Raw genomic sequence first — 21,272 nt, forward strand, 5'->3', positions numbered from 1 at the left:
GCTCGGGACTATATGAGCTTAGAATTTGGGAACATAAGACTTGAGAATCTACAGATACCGGAATTTAGAAATTAGGGACCTATGAATGTTGGAATCTAAAAATTGTGGAGTCGGAGTTTTCAGAATCTTGAATTTTCAGATTTAGGATTAGTGGAATCCAGGAATTTCAGTTTCAGAGACGTTGAAATCTAGGAATGTGGGAATACCAGGATTTTAAGAACTAGGCACATAAAAATCAAGGAAGTTGTAGTCTAACAACGTCGTAATCCATCAATTTCGGTTAAGGATGTAGACATCTAGAAATTTGTGATCTAAGGATGACGTTATTTAAGTGTTTAGCAGTTTAGAGACGTCAGAATTTAGGAATTTCATGATTTCTGTATCTAGATATGTTTATATTTATATTTACAATAATATAATTTCATTCTACGTTTTCCTTGAATTTCATGTATTTGAAACCAATGCTAATACTAATAATCTATCTCTCATTTTTTAATAACTATTATACCTTCAAAAAATTACTAATTAATTCTTATTCATTGGTTATTAAATTTCATAACAATTTCATATTCGCACAGCTATTTTTTTATAATACAATCACTGAGATTTGTAAGTTGTCCAAATATACTTGTCACTAGAAAACTTTTCAACAGAATACTTTAAGTTTTACCTAAGTAATTTTCTAGTGTCTCCAAATTGAGTCCAATAACATTTTAACAAGTAAACAAATAATCTTCGTGAAGGATTACAAATCGATTCTCCGAAATCCACCAGAAATAGTATTCAATTTTCCAAATTTCAAAATGCATAATCGAATAAAATTGCTTTTCAGCGAAGTACGGAATTCGGTGTTCATTAATAAAAGCGATGAATTTTATATCTTTATTATTCTGACATATAGGGATTTGCACACGAAAGCAATACCGTGGCCATTAAACGAAGCATAAGATTAACCAAATTTCCATAATGTCCGTATTCAAATTGAATTATCTGCATATTTCGACGCTTCAAAGGATCTTAGAGTCGCTCTAGCGTCGAAACAGCACATAAAAATTTAACCAGAAGCAAATTACATACATATTCAATACTCGAAACTGATATTTAAAAGATTTAAATAGGTATAGTATTGAACATATTTATTGATAATAAATCTGGACAATTTATTGCTTAACATTAGCACGATAAATGTGCTGTCGGAGTTATGTCAAATTTATAATAAATCATACGGATTACAGATAATGTCACGTTAGTTAAGTGAATGCAAAATTATCGATGCCTATGAACAATTTCTTGTCGAAGTACCAGCGATTCGACACAGTTTCAAGTATCACGGACTTCCGTCATAGTGTTTTTACCACTTTCACTAGTTCCGCGCGTTTTGCTCTTACTTTCGACGAGAACGAACGTCCTGAAGTCGTAAAAACAAGTACGCGTGACGAAAAAATTAATGGCGTTAGTTCGATTCTCGCGATCGGTAGAACACGTTTTCCCTGCGTCGCCATCTTGTCATAAAACGAAAATTTCCAGTGCCATAAATTACAAGTCGGAGTTGGAGAAACAAGAATGGTGTTTTACCGAAACTGGGGGAAAGTTTAATGGACCGAGTAAAATAAACAACAAATAAGAAACGTGTTCATAATTGAAGGATTATTATGAAAAATTTGAGAATCTTAGTGATTAACACATAAATCAGGTAAAACAGAAATGCTTACGTAGATCGTTATAAAATTTATTAGTTTGTTGTTGTTAATTTTTACTGTTAATGCAGTTAACTATATAATTAATGCAGCTTACAAATTCGTTCGTAGGATTTTTTATAAATTTGTTATTTGTCACAATTTTACAAATTGTTTTGTTACGTTTTATTCATGACCAGATATAAGGGCAATTATTACTATAAATACAATAACAAATTATTATAAAAATATTATAATGATTACAATAATAAATTGTAATGATTAAGTACCGTCAATAAAGAGGACATCAGATGAAACGTAATTTTCATGAATAATTTGAGAATATTTATTTTATACGAATAATTATAAGAAACCAACAATAATTATTATTTAATAACAAATCTGCAAATGTTGATAAAAAATATTTTTGAATAATTCTTACCTGTCTAAATGGATTTGCCTTATTCAAAAATTGATACGTCTTCCAGAACATAGTAATTAAAGTGTTAATTATTTTCCACCCCTTGCATTATATCACCAAAATATTAAATTTTACTAAAAATAAATAATTACTGTTGAAATTTTATGTTGTGACAGGTAGACATAATGATATAAATATAAAAAATTGGATGTTTGGATAAATTGGAGGATGACGGGGTGGAAAAAAATGTTCGCAGCCGGTAGGATTCGAACCTACGCTCCCAGAGGGAATCTGATTTCGAGTCAGACGCCTTAACCACTCGGCCACGGCTGCTCACCCCTTGTAGGTTCGTTGCAAACTGGAGGTGAACTACTGAAACCAACCCCTTCTGCATACCTTACAATCGAAATTTACTGCATTATCGTTCTGACTGCTAATCTGATACAATTTAATTCTTGTTATTTGTAATTATATCAAAACTGAAGAGTAAAAACAACCCCTTCTATATATTTTATAAAACATATTTACTGCGTTATCGTATCAATTATTAACTATATGTGGTACATTCCATTTTTTGTGATTATATTAATATTACAGGTTAAAAGCAAAAACAACCCCTTCTTTGTACTGCATAACTGATATTTACTGCATTATGATATTAATTATTAACTCTGTATGATTCATCATTTCTTTTTTTATTCGTAATTATATAAACGTAACTGGTCAAAAGTAAGAACAACCTCTTTTACGTACTTTATAATGAAAATTTGTTGCATTATCAATTATTAATTCGCCGTAATACAATTCTTCTTCCTTGTAACTAAACAAAAGTAACAGAGAAAGGAACCGAATAAACGCAACCCCTTTTGTATACTAATCGAAACTTATTGCATTATAACATCAATTGTTAACCTACTATGATTTAATTTCTCTTTTTCGAAATTAAACAGAAATAGCAGAGTAAAATTCACCCCTCCTATACACTTTGCAATTGAAATTCAGTACATTATAAAAATCATTAACCCCCTATGATCTAAATCTTTTCGTTTCTAACGAAACAAAAATAATCGAATCAACCCCTTCTATGCAGAAGGAGTTTTACCCCTTTAGCATACTTTGTAATCGAAATTTACTAAATCATCCTCTGCAAATTATTAACTCTTCATGATTCAGTTCCTTTCTACTATATCTAAACAGACAACAAAGTAAAATTACTTAATATTAAGACAGAGTTTATGTTTGCATGTGTGCTTGCATTCTTTCACGTCACTAGACTTCAAAATCCTCGAATTACGAAATTCTAAAATTCTCAAATTTTCCAGATTCCCAAACCAAGCGTTCCCTACGGAAATCAATACTATTCATGAGAGTACATGTATAGTCGTCGCTGTGGAATATCGTCATCGCATATAACGACAATTGATCCGCGATCGAAGGTCGGCAACGAGGAGGAGCAATACCCGACAACATTCGCTGACGGACTTGCGATTGTCCGGTGTGCTCGCAGACTGGTGGCTAACTGTAAAATGGCAAGTTCCGCTATTCCGTCAGTCAGAAAAAGGACGACGAGGCGTCTTAAGAGGCGTGTGGGGCACCAAGGTGATCGTACGGCCTTGTGTCACGTGTTCGTCCATTAACGTCGCAGTATGTAGGCTATGAGCAACAGACCGACAGTTCACACGTGCATCTTCTCTAGGATATATGCGTTTACGAATTTCTTTCCAAGAAGATGTAGCTCCAATAAAAGTTTCTCGTTCTTCCTTCACGAGTGTCCTAATGACGAATTATTTTAATTTTATGGCATTGTAAACCTTTGAGCTTGTGACACATTCGCAAAGCGTGACTTTTCTTATTCTTTTTTGTATGCTTTCATTATTAAAGTCTAATTATTATTTTCATAGTCTAAAATTCTTGTATATGAAATACAAATGACATTTTAGTTTTCTTCATTCATTTTAAGATTGCAATAGTAAATAGTTATATCCGATGCAGTTGTCAAATCGTAGTAGGTCAATTATTATTTTGTAGAGAATTGAGAAAAATATTTTTTCTAATCATATCACTCACGCGCGAATGGCAAATATTTGAATTATATAGCTAAGTTCTGGGCCGAAACCGATCAGTTATCAAGGGAAGTCGAAGTTTTAAGAAATCATGAGGAATTTCTTTTCACTTTTTGAGAATGACGAACAGATCTGGCTCTTGTATATAAATTTACACTATTTTGGAAGTACATCAATACATAGATAACAGCGGAGGCTCGATGAGGTCAATTCCGATCAATTAACAAGGGAATACGATAATTCAGGAGATATTTGCGTGGATGTCTAATCTGTCCAGCAATAGTATGTATATCGTCTCTGTACAGATATAACAAATGAAATTCACTAACTTTCACGATCACCCAAAATGACCCTCACTGAGAATACTTTTTTAACGCAAAATAGAGTTTTTATTCAAAGAAATAATAAAAGGAAACACTTAAATAAACATATCATATTTAAAATAACGATGAAACTAATAGTCGCACATTTAAACGAATAATACAACGCATAACTAGCTTCGAGTATTTCTTTAGTACTAAATACGTGGTTTATTTATCTATTCCCAATTACAGTTATTACGTGTATAACATCATCCTTGGTACAGTTTTCACAATTTTTTCGTCCTCATAGTAACAAGTTACTTACCCAACCGCGTTTTCCAAAACAGAAGTTTTATATCTTACAAACTATACATAATTTATCGAAATTAAATATAGCAATTTGTAAAGTTATCATCTAGAACGCTTTAACAATTGTTTTACTACAAATAGTTTAACTACGAATATTAACAAGAAAGTCGAAACGGCAGAAATCGACTTGAGTGATCTGAATTACCAATGCACTTTAACCACCACATGCGATTCATGTTACGGCTCAGTGTCAATCAACGGAACAAAACAGGTATTATGCACATGCAGCTATGAAAAGTGAATTGCCTAAGAACGTTTGTGGAAGAGGGAAAAGGCGTGTCACTTTCATTACTCTGTTACTTTTGTCCTCGCTCACCCCTACAATAGTTTGTCTGACCACAAACGTCAGTTTCCACTGTGCGGATAAACGTGCCCGAAATACGAATTTGATAGCAGAATATGAATACAAATTACGAAGGCTATAAATCAGTTTGCACGAACACTAATTAATTACAAAATACTGCTACAGGAATATCATACTCTGAAAATTAATATCTGCTATTAAACAATTTCTTTTTGTGAAGGATTTTCTAAAAGTGAAATATATCGAATTTCTGAAATGTAAGAATATTTCGAAGTGTCATTTGACAAGTCTGACAAATTTGACAAATGTAACTCGTGACTCATACTTCAAATAAGATACATCTTACATGATAATTCGAACATAAAGACTCCGTAATTGATACGTTCATCCTATGATAATCAATCATTACGATATTTTTCGGTTCTGGTGTTGACCTCCGAGTCGATATATGACACCTTGTACATTACTTCGATGACAGGCTATTTGTATCGATCGATGATGAACTCTCGACCCGTATGGCTTCTATACATAGAATTGCTCGAGCACAGCTGTGATGATCCCGCGATTCGGAGAGGGTCATTGTTGATGATGATCGGTCGGGCTGATTCAGGATAAATGCAGACAATAGTTTCGCCAAAGGTTTCACCATGAAATGAACCGTTTAAAAGCCGACACTAGAAAACGGCTCGCAAGATAGTCTACGTTCGATACGTATCTTTGTTCTTGCTCTTTGCAGCTCTTTAATTCGAATAAAAATCTATTACACCTGGATATTAGCGCGGCCAATGAAAACCTATCGTTGCCATTCGATCTGCGAGAACTAACATACGACGAATACCGATCTGTTGCTAGCGATAATGTTGTACTGTTAATCACTCGACAGTCGAATCTTTTCGTTAGAAAAGATTCATTTTTTTGTTTGTGCTGTGGATAGAAATTTTGGAGACTGGAGTATTTCATAATATGGAAATAAGCGGAATGAGAAATACTATAATTTAAAGATTTGGAGATTTGGGGATTTGGGGTTTTGGAGTTTTGGAGTTTTGGGTATTTGGGTATTTGGGTATTTGGGGTTTTGGGGTTTTGGGGTTTTGGGGATTTGGGCATTTGGGCATTTGGGGTTTTGGGGATTTGGGCACTTGGGCATTTGGGATTTTAGGGATTTGAGGATGTGGAGATTTAGGGATTTGGAGACTTAGGGATTGGGGATTTAGTGATTTATGGATTTAGGGATTTAGCGATTGAAGGATTTGGAGATTTAGAGATTTAGGGATTTAGGGATTTAGGGATTTAGGGATTTAGGGATACATGGATTTAGGGATTTAGGGACTTGATGAGTTAGGTATTTGGGGATTTAGGGACTTGATAATTTAGGAATTTGGGGATTTAGGGATTTGTGAACTTATGAATTTGCAAATCTTGGAATTTTAACATTCCAAGGCATGAAATTTTATAACTCAGAGAATCAAAGGGATTGACAATATTAAAATTAAAGTATTTAGGGAGTTGAGAGTTTGGGGATTTGCGACTTTGTTAATATCTTAATTTGGAGATTCCGAAATTTGATCATTTAAATTTCATATATTCACAAAATTGATAACTTTCAAAAGTTTGGGAACTTGGAAACTCACTAGTTCAGAATTCGTGATATTTAAATTTTGAAATTTTGAGATCTGAGGATTCAGACCCTAGAAATTACAAAATTTGGAAATCTGATATAGAGATGCTTTGAAATTTAAGAATGGAAATATTTGAGCAATTTAAAGTGTTATTATTTGCTAATTTTGAGTGACTGGGGAGTTATAAGATTCATAATTTAGGAAATTTTGTATCCTATTTAAGAATTTGCGGACTGAAAAGTATTAAAATTTACGAATTTAGGGTTTGAAAATACGAGACTGCAGAACTTGAGATTTTTGAAATTTTCAATTTTTCCCATTTCTATACGTTCAAATTTTTAATTTTTCCAATATGTAAATGTTCAGTTTGTCAAATTTTTAAATGTACAAATTTAAAATTTGATAATAAAGAAATTAAAGTACTTGGAAATTAGAAAATGCTGCAGACTCTGCAATACAAGACATTTTCATGCGTTCTCAGTTTGGAATTCAATATATTCTCTTTATATCGCGAGCTACGTCACCGTGGTGCACAAAATTTCGAAGCATTTCCATATTTCCATTTCGTTCGATCGTAGTCTATAAGCAAGGTCTCGTTAGTGGTATTCGCGAAGACCCGCTTACCTTGTTTCGAAGAACAGCCGGATCCTTTTCTTTTGCCGAAGGTCCCCAAGATCGTTTCGGCTAATTTATTACAGGATCATTACTTGCGAAAGTCGAAATTCCTGTTCAGCCCCTTTTGTTCGATTTCAGCACTCTACGTGCGTACTCCGGTTCCGAACATACATACTTACGTCCCATTTCACGAGTAAAAATTAATCGCTGCCAGCGAACCAGCCCGGAGAGAAAGTTTCTGCGAAATCGATCGATTTCAGCCACGTTTCAGAAAGGATACATACACGGATATTCGTTTACTTGTGTCCTGTTCGAGATTGATAAACGACGCGTTGACGATAAGAAGATTAGCGAAACATCAATCTTTATTGCGTTAGGATAAAGGAGCCAATTACTGTAACCCGTAATAGGACTCCCATCGTTTTTGCCAGTCAAGATAATTTTGACTGTAACTTAGGTGAAGTAATCGATCTTACGAATTTGAAATTATGTTAGGTTAGGTTAGAGCCGCCAATTACTGGGAACTGTAATAGGAATTTCACAGTTTTTGCTGATTGAAGTAACTTTGACTTTAATTTAGTTCAAGCAGCTAAGTTTATTTTCATTACGAATTTGAAGTTACATTTATTGGATTAGGGTAAAGGAGGCAATTACTGTGATCTGTAATAGGTCTTACAGTTTTTGCTGGTTGAAATAACTTTGACTTCCTGTTGAAGGAATTCAGTTTATTTTTATTGCGAATGTGGAATTACGTTTATAGATTAGGTTGGTGTAGTCAATTGCTGTGATCTATGATAGGAATTTTGTAGTTCGTGCTAGTTAAAATAACTTTGACTTTAATTTAGTTGAGGCAGCTCAATTTATTTTCATTACGAATTTGAAGTTACATTTATTGGATTAGGGTAAAGGAGGCAATTACTAGGATCTATAATAGGTCTTATAGTTTTTGCTGGTTGAAATAACTTTGACTTCTGATTGTAGGAATTCAGTTTATTTCTATTAAGAATGTGAAGTTATGTTTATAGGCTAGATTATAATAGTCAGTTGCTATGATCTATGATAGGAATTTTGTAGTTCTTGCCAGTCAAAATAACTTTGACTTTAATTTAATTGAGATAACTCAATTTTTCATTACGAATTTATTACGAGTTTATTTCTATTAAGAATGTGAAGTTACGTTTATAGGTTAGGTTAGAACAGTTACTATACTTCATAATAACATAGCTTTTGCTAATCGAAACTTTAACTTTAATCTACTTATAATTTAACAGAGTTTATGAATTTAAAATTAAATTTATTAATAGAAGTCTCAAATTGTTTCAAATTTCGAATACGAACTCTCCTATTTCGGAGAAGTGCACCCCATTTTGCAAAACTACATTTCAAATATTCTATAATTATACTAATTTTGTATGCAAACAATATTTAAAATATCGTACATTCTTGCTAAATAACAGCTTCGAATAATAAGAAAGTATAAATACTTTAAAGTATAATACTTCGAATAAATAAGAAAGTTGGAATTTTAATTCCAGTTTATAATCTGTATAATTGATCGCATAAAGAAGCAAATAAAATATACAACTGTGGTCCATATTTTCATTTGTAACGGAATGCTGTGAGTAAAACATGAACACGGAATGCAATTGATTGAATATCATAGCAATTAAGAATCCCATTACCGAAACGATTGCCACCATCGTTTCTTAATGCGCGCACTTTTATAAATCATCACGTAATTTTCGAGTGTGTTTTCGGCACGTGATTTATCGGCCAGTGAAATCCATAAATTATATGGCGATAAAAGTGCGAGAAAGGTGCGACAGATGAACAAAGTGCGGATGCTCTTAACCTGACTCGAAATTAATTCTCTGATATCACGTCCAGATCGGGAGTAATAATTAATTCTGTAGTGGAACTGTAATAACATAATCTTTTCATGTGAATTGCGAGCGTACAAGACAACAGAAAAGGAAACAATATTCTCCGTTAGTAGCGTCGTATAATTATCTTAAATTAAGTGGTGAGTATTAGTGACAACGTAGGTTTCTTTTGTATGAGGACACTCGTGTCGACTTATAGATGGTTTCACTTTTGAATATTCATGTTTCTGAATTATTTAAATTTTAGGTTTTTCGGATTTTCTATTTCTTGAATTGATAAGTTTTTGAATTTTCAAATTTCCAAGTTTACATACTTTCATATCGTCTAATTTTCAAATTATCCGACTGTGAAATTGATCAATTGTGAAATTTTCATATTATCAGAGTGTCAAATTGTCAAATTTTTGGGAATTTTTCAGGTTCCACTTTTTGGTCCGATTTCATTTACGTTAAAAAAGCAAGTCGGTTGAGTACGTTCAAATTTTAAGATGTTATTACAGGATATGGTACAAAAATTGTTGCACCATAGTCTAAACATAATCAAAGTTTAAATTCAAGAGAACTATAAGATTTGTATTAATATGGAATATAAGTATACAATATAAAATTGTATATTCAATAAGTCTGATAAAATTTAACGCTTTCAAAAACAAATTTCTACTTATAATTATGATATGTGTTTTAGAACTTTTGGACACGGACGTAGCCGAACTACAAGGACGTAGTTAGGAAACTAGTCAGGGTTAGTTTTGACTCCTAAGTAAAATACAAAGAGTAAATGATTCCTGTACGTGTCAATGATTTTATAAAATAAGTAGTATGATAACTAAAGTAGTGTGATTGTATGTGCGTCGCAGCATCCCCAGCAGTAAGTGATGATTAAACGATGCGTGGAATCATTAGGATCCTGAATAAGTAAGTGGACTGTATTTAAGAAACGAATTTGACTTAGACTAGAGTTTATTTTGCCATGTACTTGATCACTGTACAAGAGTGTATCTTTGAAGATTTTTTACGTTTTACAAAAGCTCGGAATGGGCAGCAATTTTGAGACATTGGTGAGGAAAAACAGTTTTTGATTTTCTATAGGCTTAACTAAAATTCGGGTGAAGATGGAAATGCCAGTGTCCTATGAAATGGGTGTTTTTCTTCAAAGTGACCGTAGCATGTAATAAAACCAAGCAATACTACGACATGAATCGAAAACTGCAAACAAAAGACTCTACTGCTAAGGTTCAGGATTCTGACAGTCAGATGTGACTAATATTAAACTAAGAAATACTCGATAGAATTTAATGACTCCTTGGGCCTTATTGCCGCTACGGGTAAAGAATTGATTTGAAACTAAATGTGAAGGAACGAAAAACCGTTAAACTATTGTATCGCTAGAAACTTGTACTGAGATCTCTCCCTGTAATGTGCATTCTAAGACCTACCAATGATAAAGTAATCATCCGTTGCATACAATAACAAATACAGAAGCAGTGCAGTGTCCGGATATTATCGCGAGTAACTGTACTTACAAAAGCTATAATTTGCAACTAAAGCAACGATCGAATGTTGAGCAAGATTTTCTAAATGTTGCACTTTGAGAATAAATTGGCTGGCTCGGAGTGCAACTCCGCAGTCGTATAGTAGAATAATTCTATGCTGAAATATTGTAACGATAAAACAGCAAATTATTAAAATAAGAAAACAACAAAAAGGTAGAATAATATCCCAGTCTTGTAGTAGAATTAATGGATTAGTAGTATAATAGTAAAACCATTCATTACAATTATGGATGCCTTTTGTGGCATTCTTGCATTAGAAGGCAGATCATTGACCCTTGGCAGACGAACCATCCAAAAATCACCGGCCGGACGTGAATGTATTCAGAAATTCAAATTGTATTCAGAACCAGGCCCTCGAGCCTGCACGGATTACTAACACGTCATCGAAATTCCGCACGAGGACCAGTGAAATTCTCGTCTGTCTCGGATCAAGTATCGACGATCCGTTAAAAAAGGAAATGGCGATCGCGATCGTCGCGCCACGTCGATCCGATGGATACAAATCACGTATGCTTCAGAACTTATAAATAGCCATCATTAAATTAAAACATCGGTTTTACGACAGAAACCAGTTAGGTGTCCCACAGAGAACTCGACGAAACGTAAACCTTTTTATTACCCGTTTCCTGCTAAATTTTTCCACCAATTTTTTATGATTTTTCAGCAATTATGCTTTAAGATTTTTTGTTGGAGAAAGTATACGCGAGGGTTATTGAGATTCTTAACGACGACAGAAACATAGAATAATGTTTTGAAGCAGAAAACACAACTTTTGTGTTATTAGTAATCATTTAAATAGTTATTTGTGATATTAGCTTCTGTATTTAGTTTGCATTACTTATAGAGTTAGTAATCATTTACAATTTACAACTTCTTAAATCTAATAATTTTTACATTCTCAAATTTAAAAATCTTTACATTTTCAAACACTTAAGTTACGAAGTTTAAAACTATTCACATTTTTAACTAGTTTTAAATTTAAAAGCATTGGCATTAACAAATGATCAAATCTTACAATTTCCGAATATCGAAATAATAATAATTTAATGATTAGTTCTGTTATATCTTTTTTTAGACTCAATTATCTCCTTTTTATAGAACACTGCCGCTACGCACAGTAATTCCGTTATCCTAAACCCGAAGTCCAGCGTGAGTCATAAATTAGCACATAATTACACGGCATAATAAACAATACAGGCACTCGAAGCCGATGACCGTTCTAGGTTATGTTACATATTCATTTTCTCGAAAATCATCGCTGGATCACAGCAAACGAGTCTAATTAGCTTCCGTTTCATTTAATTATATTCACTGGAAGCTGAGCAGAATCACGCCCACAGATTTCGGAGCAAAAATTAACTCTTTCTTCTTTCCGCTTTAAGATAATTGGTTATTTAACACGTTACTTAAGAGCTGTAGTGAAAACTGATGCGATATACGATAGGTAGATTAGAACTGTAATCATTGTTATTTAACATTTCTGTATATTAATTTTTCGAAGTTTAAGATAAATATATTTTTCTAGCTATAGATGTGGAAACAATTGAAAAATAACAAAAAAGAAATTTTTTATATTACTGATTTATATTATATTGTTATGAAATTTAGAATTTGGAGTTTTGGAAATGGGGAATTTGGGAATTTGGATATTTAGAAATTTAGAAATTTAGAAGTTTAGAAATTTAGAAATTTAGAAATTTAGAAATTTAGAAATTTAGAAATTTAGAAATTTAGAAATTTGGAAGTTTTTAAAAGTTGGAAGTTTGGAATTTAGACATTTACGAATTTGGCAATTTGAGAATTTGGAAATTTTGGAAATTTAAGGAATTTGAGAAATTTGGGGAATTTAGAGAATTTAGAGAATTTAGAGAATTTGGAAAATTTGGAAATTTCAAATTTAATATTTGGCAATTTGACAACTTCTAAATTTTCAAAATTCCAAATTTGGAAAAATTAGAAATTTGAAACTTGGAAATTTCAAGCTTAATATTTAGAATTAGGGAATTTGGAAATTTAGAAATTTAGAAATTTGAAAATTTGGATTTAGACAATTTAGGAATTTGGGAATTTGAATTCTAGAAATTCGGAACTCCGACTTTGGAAATTAAAAATTTTGAAAAATGAAAATTTAGAATTTAAAACTTGCACAAATGAAGGAATTTTTGAAATTTGAGAAATATGTCAATTTAAGGAATTTGGAAAATTTGTAGAATTTGTAAAAGTTAGAAAATATAAAAAATTTGGGAATCTCGAAAAATGATAAAAAACTGTAAAATTTAGAAGGTTGAAATGTAAAAATTTCGAATAATGAAATCCAACAAACACAAAAATTTCGATAATTCAATATATTTAAAAAAGGTAAGAACTCGCGATCACAGTAATGTATAGAAAATTGCTACTTGCAACAGTAAACAAAAAAATAACTCAAATACACTTATATGTAAATCTCCGATAACTTTCTGTAACAAATGTCCAATCTTGTATGTGACAAATTTTTCTCTAGTTGATGATTGAAGAGCAAGAATTTCCCATTACTGTGTCACATGGGTTTACAAGCAAAGAACCGAAGAATCGCGTGTTCATTAATCACTTTGACGCGTCTCGCGGTACACAAATATACTCGGTGAAAACGAAAAGCAAAGTTTTCGCTTTTCATTGCTCTCGACGCGAGAAAACACGCAATTATCTAGTAACGTTCCGTGTAAATCACGATTACGTTGCGACAATTAAACTAGTGATGCTTACGTGAGTATCGCGTTCGTTCAATTAACACGCAGTTGCAATTATCTTGTACTCGTATCATGACGATGATTTTTCCATTCATTACATTATAGTAACATTACTAACATTCTCCTGTCAAGCATGACGAATAATTATCATTTGAAAAAACATCGTTATATTTCTATTTATTTATTGTCTAGTTACTCTTGCAGTCTTTTAACTCCATTTTATTCATCTCAGTTTTGAAGTCATTAAAGGCCTCCATTTTTCTTACTATTTTTCGTGTAGAATTTATTATTTACTTTACTCTAACAAAATTTATTTTAATTAATAGTACTCTATTTTTTGCAGTTTCTCTTTAGGTAAATTAAGGTAATTTAATTTTATTTGGTTGTTTAATCCATTGTAATTGAAAGTAACCGTAATTCAGGTTTTAATAGCGCAGACGTTTCAGAGGTGGCGCCGCTCTTCGGGAATTTTTGAAACTTCGCATAATCGTAACCTCAACTATGATTGATTTCAACCACTTGTTCAAAGCTTTTCATTACAATTTACAGCTGACAGTAAAATTAACTTATATGAACCTTTTTGATAAATCATACCTATAAATTATAAACAATTTCATTAAAGTTTGATGGACTTTTTAAAAATAAGATACGTATTTTGTTACATTTTACTAAAAGTACAGTACAAAAAATTTGAAATTAAATGTTATATTCATAGTTTAAAATTAGGTTTTATTATCAATGTGAAATATCAATTATTGAATTTTTAAATATTATGCAGAAGGAAATACGAGAGCAATAATGAATATGCAGTTCTATTTACACTTGCATTTTCTGCAGCATCGTTGCATCTATGAAGGAAAAAAGTTGTAAAAAAATGGATATTGTGATACCACTCGATTTTTTTTCTACACAGCTTTTTTCCATTTTTTACCAAATTCGGTATACAACATATTCCATACCTGACGCACCCTCACACAAGTCTCTGACGCACCTTGTGCATAACAGTATATTTAATAAACGATAAATAATCACGTATTCAAACGCAGCAAGGATCCTTCTAATTAGGTTGGAAAATCGTTCTAGAACGTTCCAACATTAATTTGTTAAAACGGAAATGGCAAAAAACGAAAATGCGTAAATAACCTAGGACCGATACCGACTCGTCCAACCGGATCAATATACATAAATGCTCGCTGTACTCAGCCTTACATGCGAAAAATAGCACAAAAAAATGAGAATAGGGTACTGACCGCTAATTGGTTAAACGATATTCAGTTCAGAAACGACCGGTAGTAATTTATTTACTATCGATATTGTAACGAGTTTAGAAGATTGTCTCGGTTTAGGAATGTGGTTGACGCTCGCGCATACGTGCTGCATTTACATAACCACGTAAGTACGTTTGCGTGCAATTAGCGTTAACATCGATCAGAATATACATAGGGTGTGCGATTCTAACGTGTGTGTATAATAATACATTATTTATACAGTTGACGATTAGCTATCTAACACCGCGTAACAATTTATACAATGAACATGACGGACGTCCAATAGAGATTAGCTACCAAATTTATGGTACATGTTTTATTTATTACGCGTTGCAATCTTATCTGCGACTAATAACTTTCAAACAATGTACTTTTCGGTATCTGTTATTCAAATGCAGGGCAACTAACCTATATACAGTTATAGAAGACAGAAGGACAATAATAATGGATTTAGGAAGGTCTATGGGTTTGAAGGTTAGTATTTGGGGAGCAAGGACAAGGCAAGATGGTGAATGTATTGATAAATGCATATATTTGAACATACTGAAGGAAAATTTTATGCGGACGTTAAATTGTTATGTAAATGATACTGGAAATGTGGGTACATAACTCTTACAATGGTATAATTATTAGGTTAGAAACTTAGTGATTTCATTCATACGATTAGACTATAAGTATAATTATTCATCACCAAAATAAAAATGCTTACTAAAGTCTTATGACTTTTTTGTGATTCACGAATCTCGATTCTATCGAGATATTTTGATTTAATATAAAAAAGTATATTTGACTCAAGAAACATTGTTTATCGAATTTTAGTGACTGTCGTTGTCTATAAATGTTGACATAACGCATTATTACGTATCAGTTACTAATTTTTTAGTTATCGAGGCTCTGAGCCGAAACCGATCCGTTATCAAGGGAAGTAGGAGTTTTAAGAAATTGTGAGAAATTTCTGTTTCCTTTTGAGAGTTACATGGTTCTTGTACATAAATTTACATTATTCTGGGTGTTCCTCTATACATAGATAACGCCGGAGGTTCGATGAGCCCAATTCCGGTCAATTAACAAGGGAATACGGTAATTCAGGAGATAATTGCGTGGATGTCTAATCTGCTCCGCAATAGTATGCATATCGTCTCTGTACAGATATAACAAATGAAATTCACTAACTTTCACGATATTCCAAAATGAACCTCACTGAAAATACTTTTTCAACGCAAAATAGAGTTTTTATTCAAAGAAATAATAAAAGGAAACACTTAAATAAACATATCATATTTAAAATAACGATGAAACTAATAGTCGCACATTTAAACGAATAATACAACGCATAACTAGCTTCGAGTATTTCTTTAGTACTAAATACGTGGTTTATTTATCTATTTACAATTATAGTTATTACGTGTATAACATCACCATTGGTACAGTTTACACAATTTTTTCGTCCTCATAGTAACAAGTTACTTACCCAACCACGTTTTCCAAAACAAAAGTCATAACCTACAAACTATACATAACTTATCGAAATTAACTATAGTACCTTGTAAAGTTACTATCTAGAACGCTTTAATAATTACTTTAACACGAATAATTTAACTACGAATATTAACAAGAAAGTCGAAACGGTAGAAACAGACTTGAGTGATCTGAATTACCACTGCAGTTTAACCACCGCATGCGATTTACGTTACGGCTCAGTGTCAATCAACGGAACAAAACAGGTATTATGCGCATGCAATTGTGAAAAGTAAATTGTCTAAAAACGTTTGTGGATGCGGAGAAAAGGCGTGTCACTTTCATCACGCTTACTTTTGTCCCCGCTCTCCATTATTATAGTGTATCTGACCACAAACGTCAGTTTTCACCGTGACGATTTAACGCGTTAAAATTGGACACGGCGTATATATGCAAACTTAATACACCGGGATGAATAGACGCCACTCTACTAGCCTGCATCGCGATGCAGCAGCCTCCATTGCGCCGTCATTAACGGTGAAACTCCGGTCTCGGTGATTATGGTGTTACGGTTTGGTATCCGGGTTTCGCGATCGAGCTCATCCCCCTTGTCCCGTTCCTTCTGCCTTGACAAGCCTTCTGCTTCGGCTTTCCATGACGAGCCGACCATGTTCTGGCGAATTATTCTTTGTCAAAGTTGAACATCGGCGAGCATCGCTTCCCTTGGAAGAATGGCGATGTAGAGGAGGGAATCCAATTATTCGTTCAGTTTTATTGATGAAATTGCGGATTTAGGTATTTGAAAAGTTCAGATTTTGTGGATTCAGAAATTTGGCAAGTTGGGAAATTCGGAAAACGCGAGAATGGGGGGATTTGGGAAATTTGGGAGATGTGAGCATTTGGGGATTTGGGAAATTTTAGAGATGTGAGAATTCGGGGATTTAAGAAATTTTTGAGATGTGAGAATTTTGATATTTGGGAAATTTGTAAGTTAAGGATATGAAGGTTCAAGAGTTTGAGAATTTCGTATGCTGGGTTTCCGAGTAATTTTAGAAATGTGAGAATTTGGAGATTTAAGGTTTTAGATAATGTGAGAATCTGAGGATTTTATAAATTGGTAACATATGAGAATTTGAGGGCTTGAGAAATATGAAAGATTCAGCTTTTGGAAATTTGTGAATTTAGATATTTGGAAATCCGAAAATATGGAAGTAAGTTGAAGATTTGTTAGTTTGATGAATACTTGGAAATCTTACAATTCTGGAGATTTAGGAAATTTTCTTACTTAAGAATTTGGAGACTTGTAAACTTAGCAAGTATAATATAATGTATAGATCAATGTCGAAAGGAAATGAAGGAACATTTCAGTAATAAATTGAGAGCTGATTGTAACTGATCACCCAGTAGGTTGCTCGTTTTCGAAACACGAGTCAATAACAAGACTTTTTGCTCTGTCAGACCAATACTAGAGATTATATCGTTGTCAGTCTGCGAATCGATCGTTACGAAATTACATTAATCAGACCGTTTCACATTGCTAACCGTTAATTGCTCGGAAGAGTCTACCGTTTGTGAAGCGTGCGAATGCGTATCTCGAAACCTTTCATCGGGAATCACTTTCGTGTCCTTCGTTCCCTCGATCCTTTTGAAATGTCGATTCGAAGTATCATATGACTTTTTTTATCAATTCTATACGTGATTACGGACGAGTGTTGAATCGATTACGAAGATTCGCGACGAGTTTGCAAAGTGACGAATTTTTGTTGCATTCGCTGATTTCATAGAGCGACCTTACGCGATTGATTATGTCATTGGATACTTGACATTTGAAAATGGATGTGAAACTGCATCAAGTTTACTTAATGCGGTGACATTTAATTTTCACATTTCATTCATTTTCCTTCATTTTTAAGTGAATGATTAAAACTACATTAAGTTATTAGCGAGTACTTTAATTATGGGACGTTTTGTACTTTTTGCTATATTTATGCTTCAGAAGAATTCCACAGTTAATTTTTCGATTAGAAAGTTAAAAGTAAGATTAGAAATAATTATAGGCGATACAGGGTGAGATAATAATGACATTGATTAACTCGTTTTAAGTTTGTAATTTTGTTGATACAATGATTTTAAATATCTAAAACCTCAAATTTGTAGATCTTCGAATCCCTAGATTATGATATCTCCATGTTTTTAAGTACACGAAGTTTCACATACGTATGTGTCCAAATTCATAGATTCAAACTCGTAGCTCCTTGAATGTTTAGATCTCTACGTCCACAAATACCTAAATATCAAGGTATGTATTCTCCAATCTCTTAGATCCTCAAATCCCTAGAGTACGGTATCTCCACGTTTTTAAATACCTAAATATCAACATATGTATTATCCAATTTCCTAGATCCTCGAATCCCTTTGAGTACGATATCTCTATGATTCCAAATACCTAATTGTCAAGATGTGTATTATCTAATCTTCTAAATCCTCGAATCCCTGAAATGCAGTATCTCTACAATTCCAAATACCCAAATGTCAAGATATGCACTATTCAATCTCCTAGATCCTTGAATCCCTGGAGTACAGTATCTCTACAATTCCAAATACCTAAATTCCCAAATATGTATGTATTCAAATTACTATATCCTCGAATCCCTATATTACGATATCTCTTCATTCACAAATACCTAAATTTCCAAATACGTACATTATGTGCTTAAATTCCTAGATCTTCGAATCCCTAGATTACGATACCTCCACATTTTCAAGTGCCTAATGACACATATGATGACATAAAATAACCACACATAAAGCCAAATTCATATATTCTCAAACTAGATCAAATTTTCAAATTCTCATCGCCAAAACTCCAAAATCCCTAAATTCCCAAATACCTATTTATTATTTATACAATCCATCTCGTGTTTGTAATTTCAGGAAATAACAAAGCTCACAAAAATTTGAGGCTATAATCAAACAAATTCACGATCATATATTTTATTTTATCAACTCACACTACACCTTTTATACAAAAATAAATGTTATATAAAGACGAAAATTTAAGCTTGTTTTACAATCACTTAAAGCAGATAAAACACAAAAAACGACAGAAGGAATGCAACGTAACACAATCTAAATATATCCGGACATAATTGTTTCCAATTAGCCAAAAAACTCCTATTGTACTCCCCCGTATTCTGCACCGGGAAGAGCGTAGCGGGTAATTTAATCGTGATCGCTGGTTGCCATAAACGTTATACCAGATGAAGGATGTGCATGAAATTCAAAGAGACATGCTAGATGCGGGGAGAAAGTAGAGACGAGAGAATTTTCCGGTCAATTATCTTCTAAGTGGCGCGCTTAGAAGTCAATCAGATTTTTTGCGAAAACTTTCGAGCGTCAGAAAAACGGTCTTTATGTCACGTCACAGGCCAGACTATGCTAATATATTTTTAATGGCTGCGTGCAAATGTTAATTTTATGGGAACTGACGAAAATCCGAGTTTCCAGGTGTTAGACCTCTGGTTTCACCTGATTCGCCAGCGCGATCTAGCGTTAATATTTATGAGACCATTGTTGTCACTACTGATACAACGTTCGGATCATGAAATCCTGAGAACTCGGTGATTTCTCACGTTTAAGTTGATCGAAAATCAATAAACTTTTCAGGTGTGAAGAAGTTCACGCCAATTACGAAAGCGTCACGTGTGGACACTTGATCAAATAAGATATCAAATTTAATACGCAGATGCTATTAATATTTCGCAATTATAAAATCAATATTACGTTCGTAAGATTGCGTGTAACTATTTTCAAGTTTGAAAACGATGCACATACTTCGATAATGATTTTATTGAATAATAAAAGAGGTTAATTTATGTCTTAAATTAGTTGCATATTTTTGTGAAGAAGATTATTTTGTTCTCTAAGCCAGTGTTAGATATTTGTACGTGCTAAGAACAATTCCAAATTCTTTTCTCTAAAAGACGAGAAACGAGGTCCTTAAACCAGTTTGAACGCAATCGTGAAACAGTTCACACACTCCAGATTGTAAATTTTTATCGTGAGAAATATGATTCCGTTACGTGGTTACTCGAAAGTGAATATATATGATAATTGTATCATTAAGTCGACAATTAGTAGATACGATAAGTTGATAATTTTAATTATTCGTACCGCTAACACGAATATTATAAGTATTTTTCATGACATTGTTGAAACAGAAATGTACTGTGAATAGCAAAGTTGATTTAACAATATTCTTCTCAGAAAATTATTATAGAAATAAACGTCATAAGCTGTGTATAGTTGTACAAATATTTTAACTTAAACAGTTAATATTTTAACTTCATTGCTTTCATTCTGTTGATTATAGTATTTTATTTCTGATTTAACTCTGTATATGTGAATGGTGACTATATAAGTGAATTTAATACATTCAGTGGTGTAAGTATGTTATATATGTTTATGTACATAAATGGCAAAAATATATGGAACTAATGTATCATAAATATATGTCTGGCGAACTAGCATAAATATGTTACAAATATATGAGTGACAAAACTAATTGTAAGTAATAAAATATATAAAGAATAAATATAAATGTTGTACATATGTCATAAATATAAAAATAGCAGAAATAAATGACAAAAATATTTTCATAAAAAATGTTAAATATGATTCTCCACTGCATTAAAACATATATGGTTCATATAATATAAACTTCACAAATTACAAAATATATATAATAACAGGTGCTAAAATTTAATAAAATAAATATAGCAACATGAAGCTTATATTACGTTTTTAAAGACTTCATAATTATTTACATTTGTATGATACCGTCTCAAAACATAAACAAATCTTTCTACGCGCTTCTAACGAACAAGATTACACTAACAAAGCATGATACACACTGTTATGTAATTAAAGCAACAGTAATTATCGGTTCATTCAGAAGCACACACCGTTTACAATTTAGTTTCCCAGCAATCTGTGTGTATCTTTAATCACAC

At 32.6% G+C, this 21,272-nt stretch overlaps 1 non-coding gene across 1 annotated transcript; it reads right to left on the reverse strand.

Annotated features, from left to right (window-relative positions):
• Positions 1 to 2,348: 2,348 nt before the first annotated feature.
• Positions 2,349 to 2,430, reverse strand: TRNAS-CGA (transfer RNA serine (anticodon CGA)). The gene has a single exon. It is a non-coding gene; the product is annotated as a tRNA-Ser (tRNA).
• Between the last annotated feature and the right edge of the window lie 18,842 nt (positions 2,431 to 21,272).

This window comes from Megachile rotundata, chromosome 7, assembly GCF_050947335.1.
Source record: "Megachile rotundata isolate GNS110a chromosome 7, iyMegRotu1, whole genome shotgun sequence".
Lineage (NCBI taxonomy): Eukaryota > Metazoa > Arthropoda > Insecta > Hymenoptera > Megachilidae > Megachile > Megachile rotundata.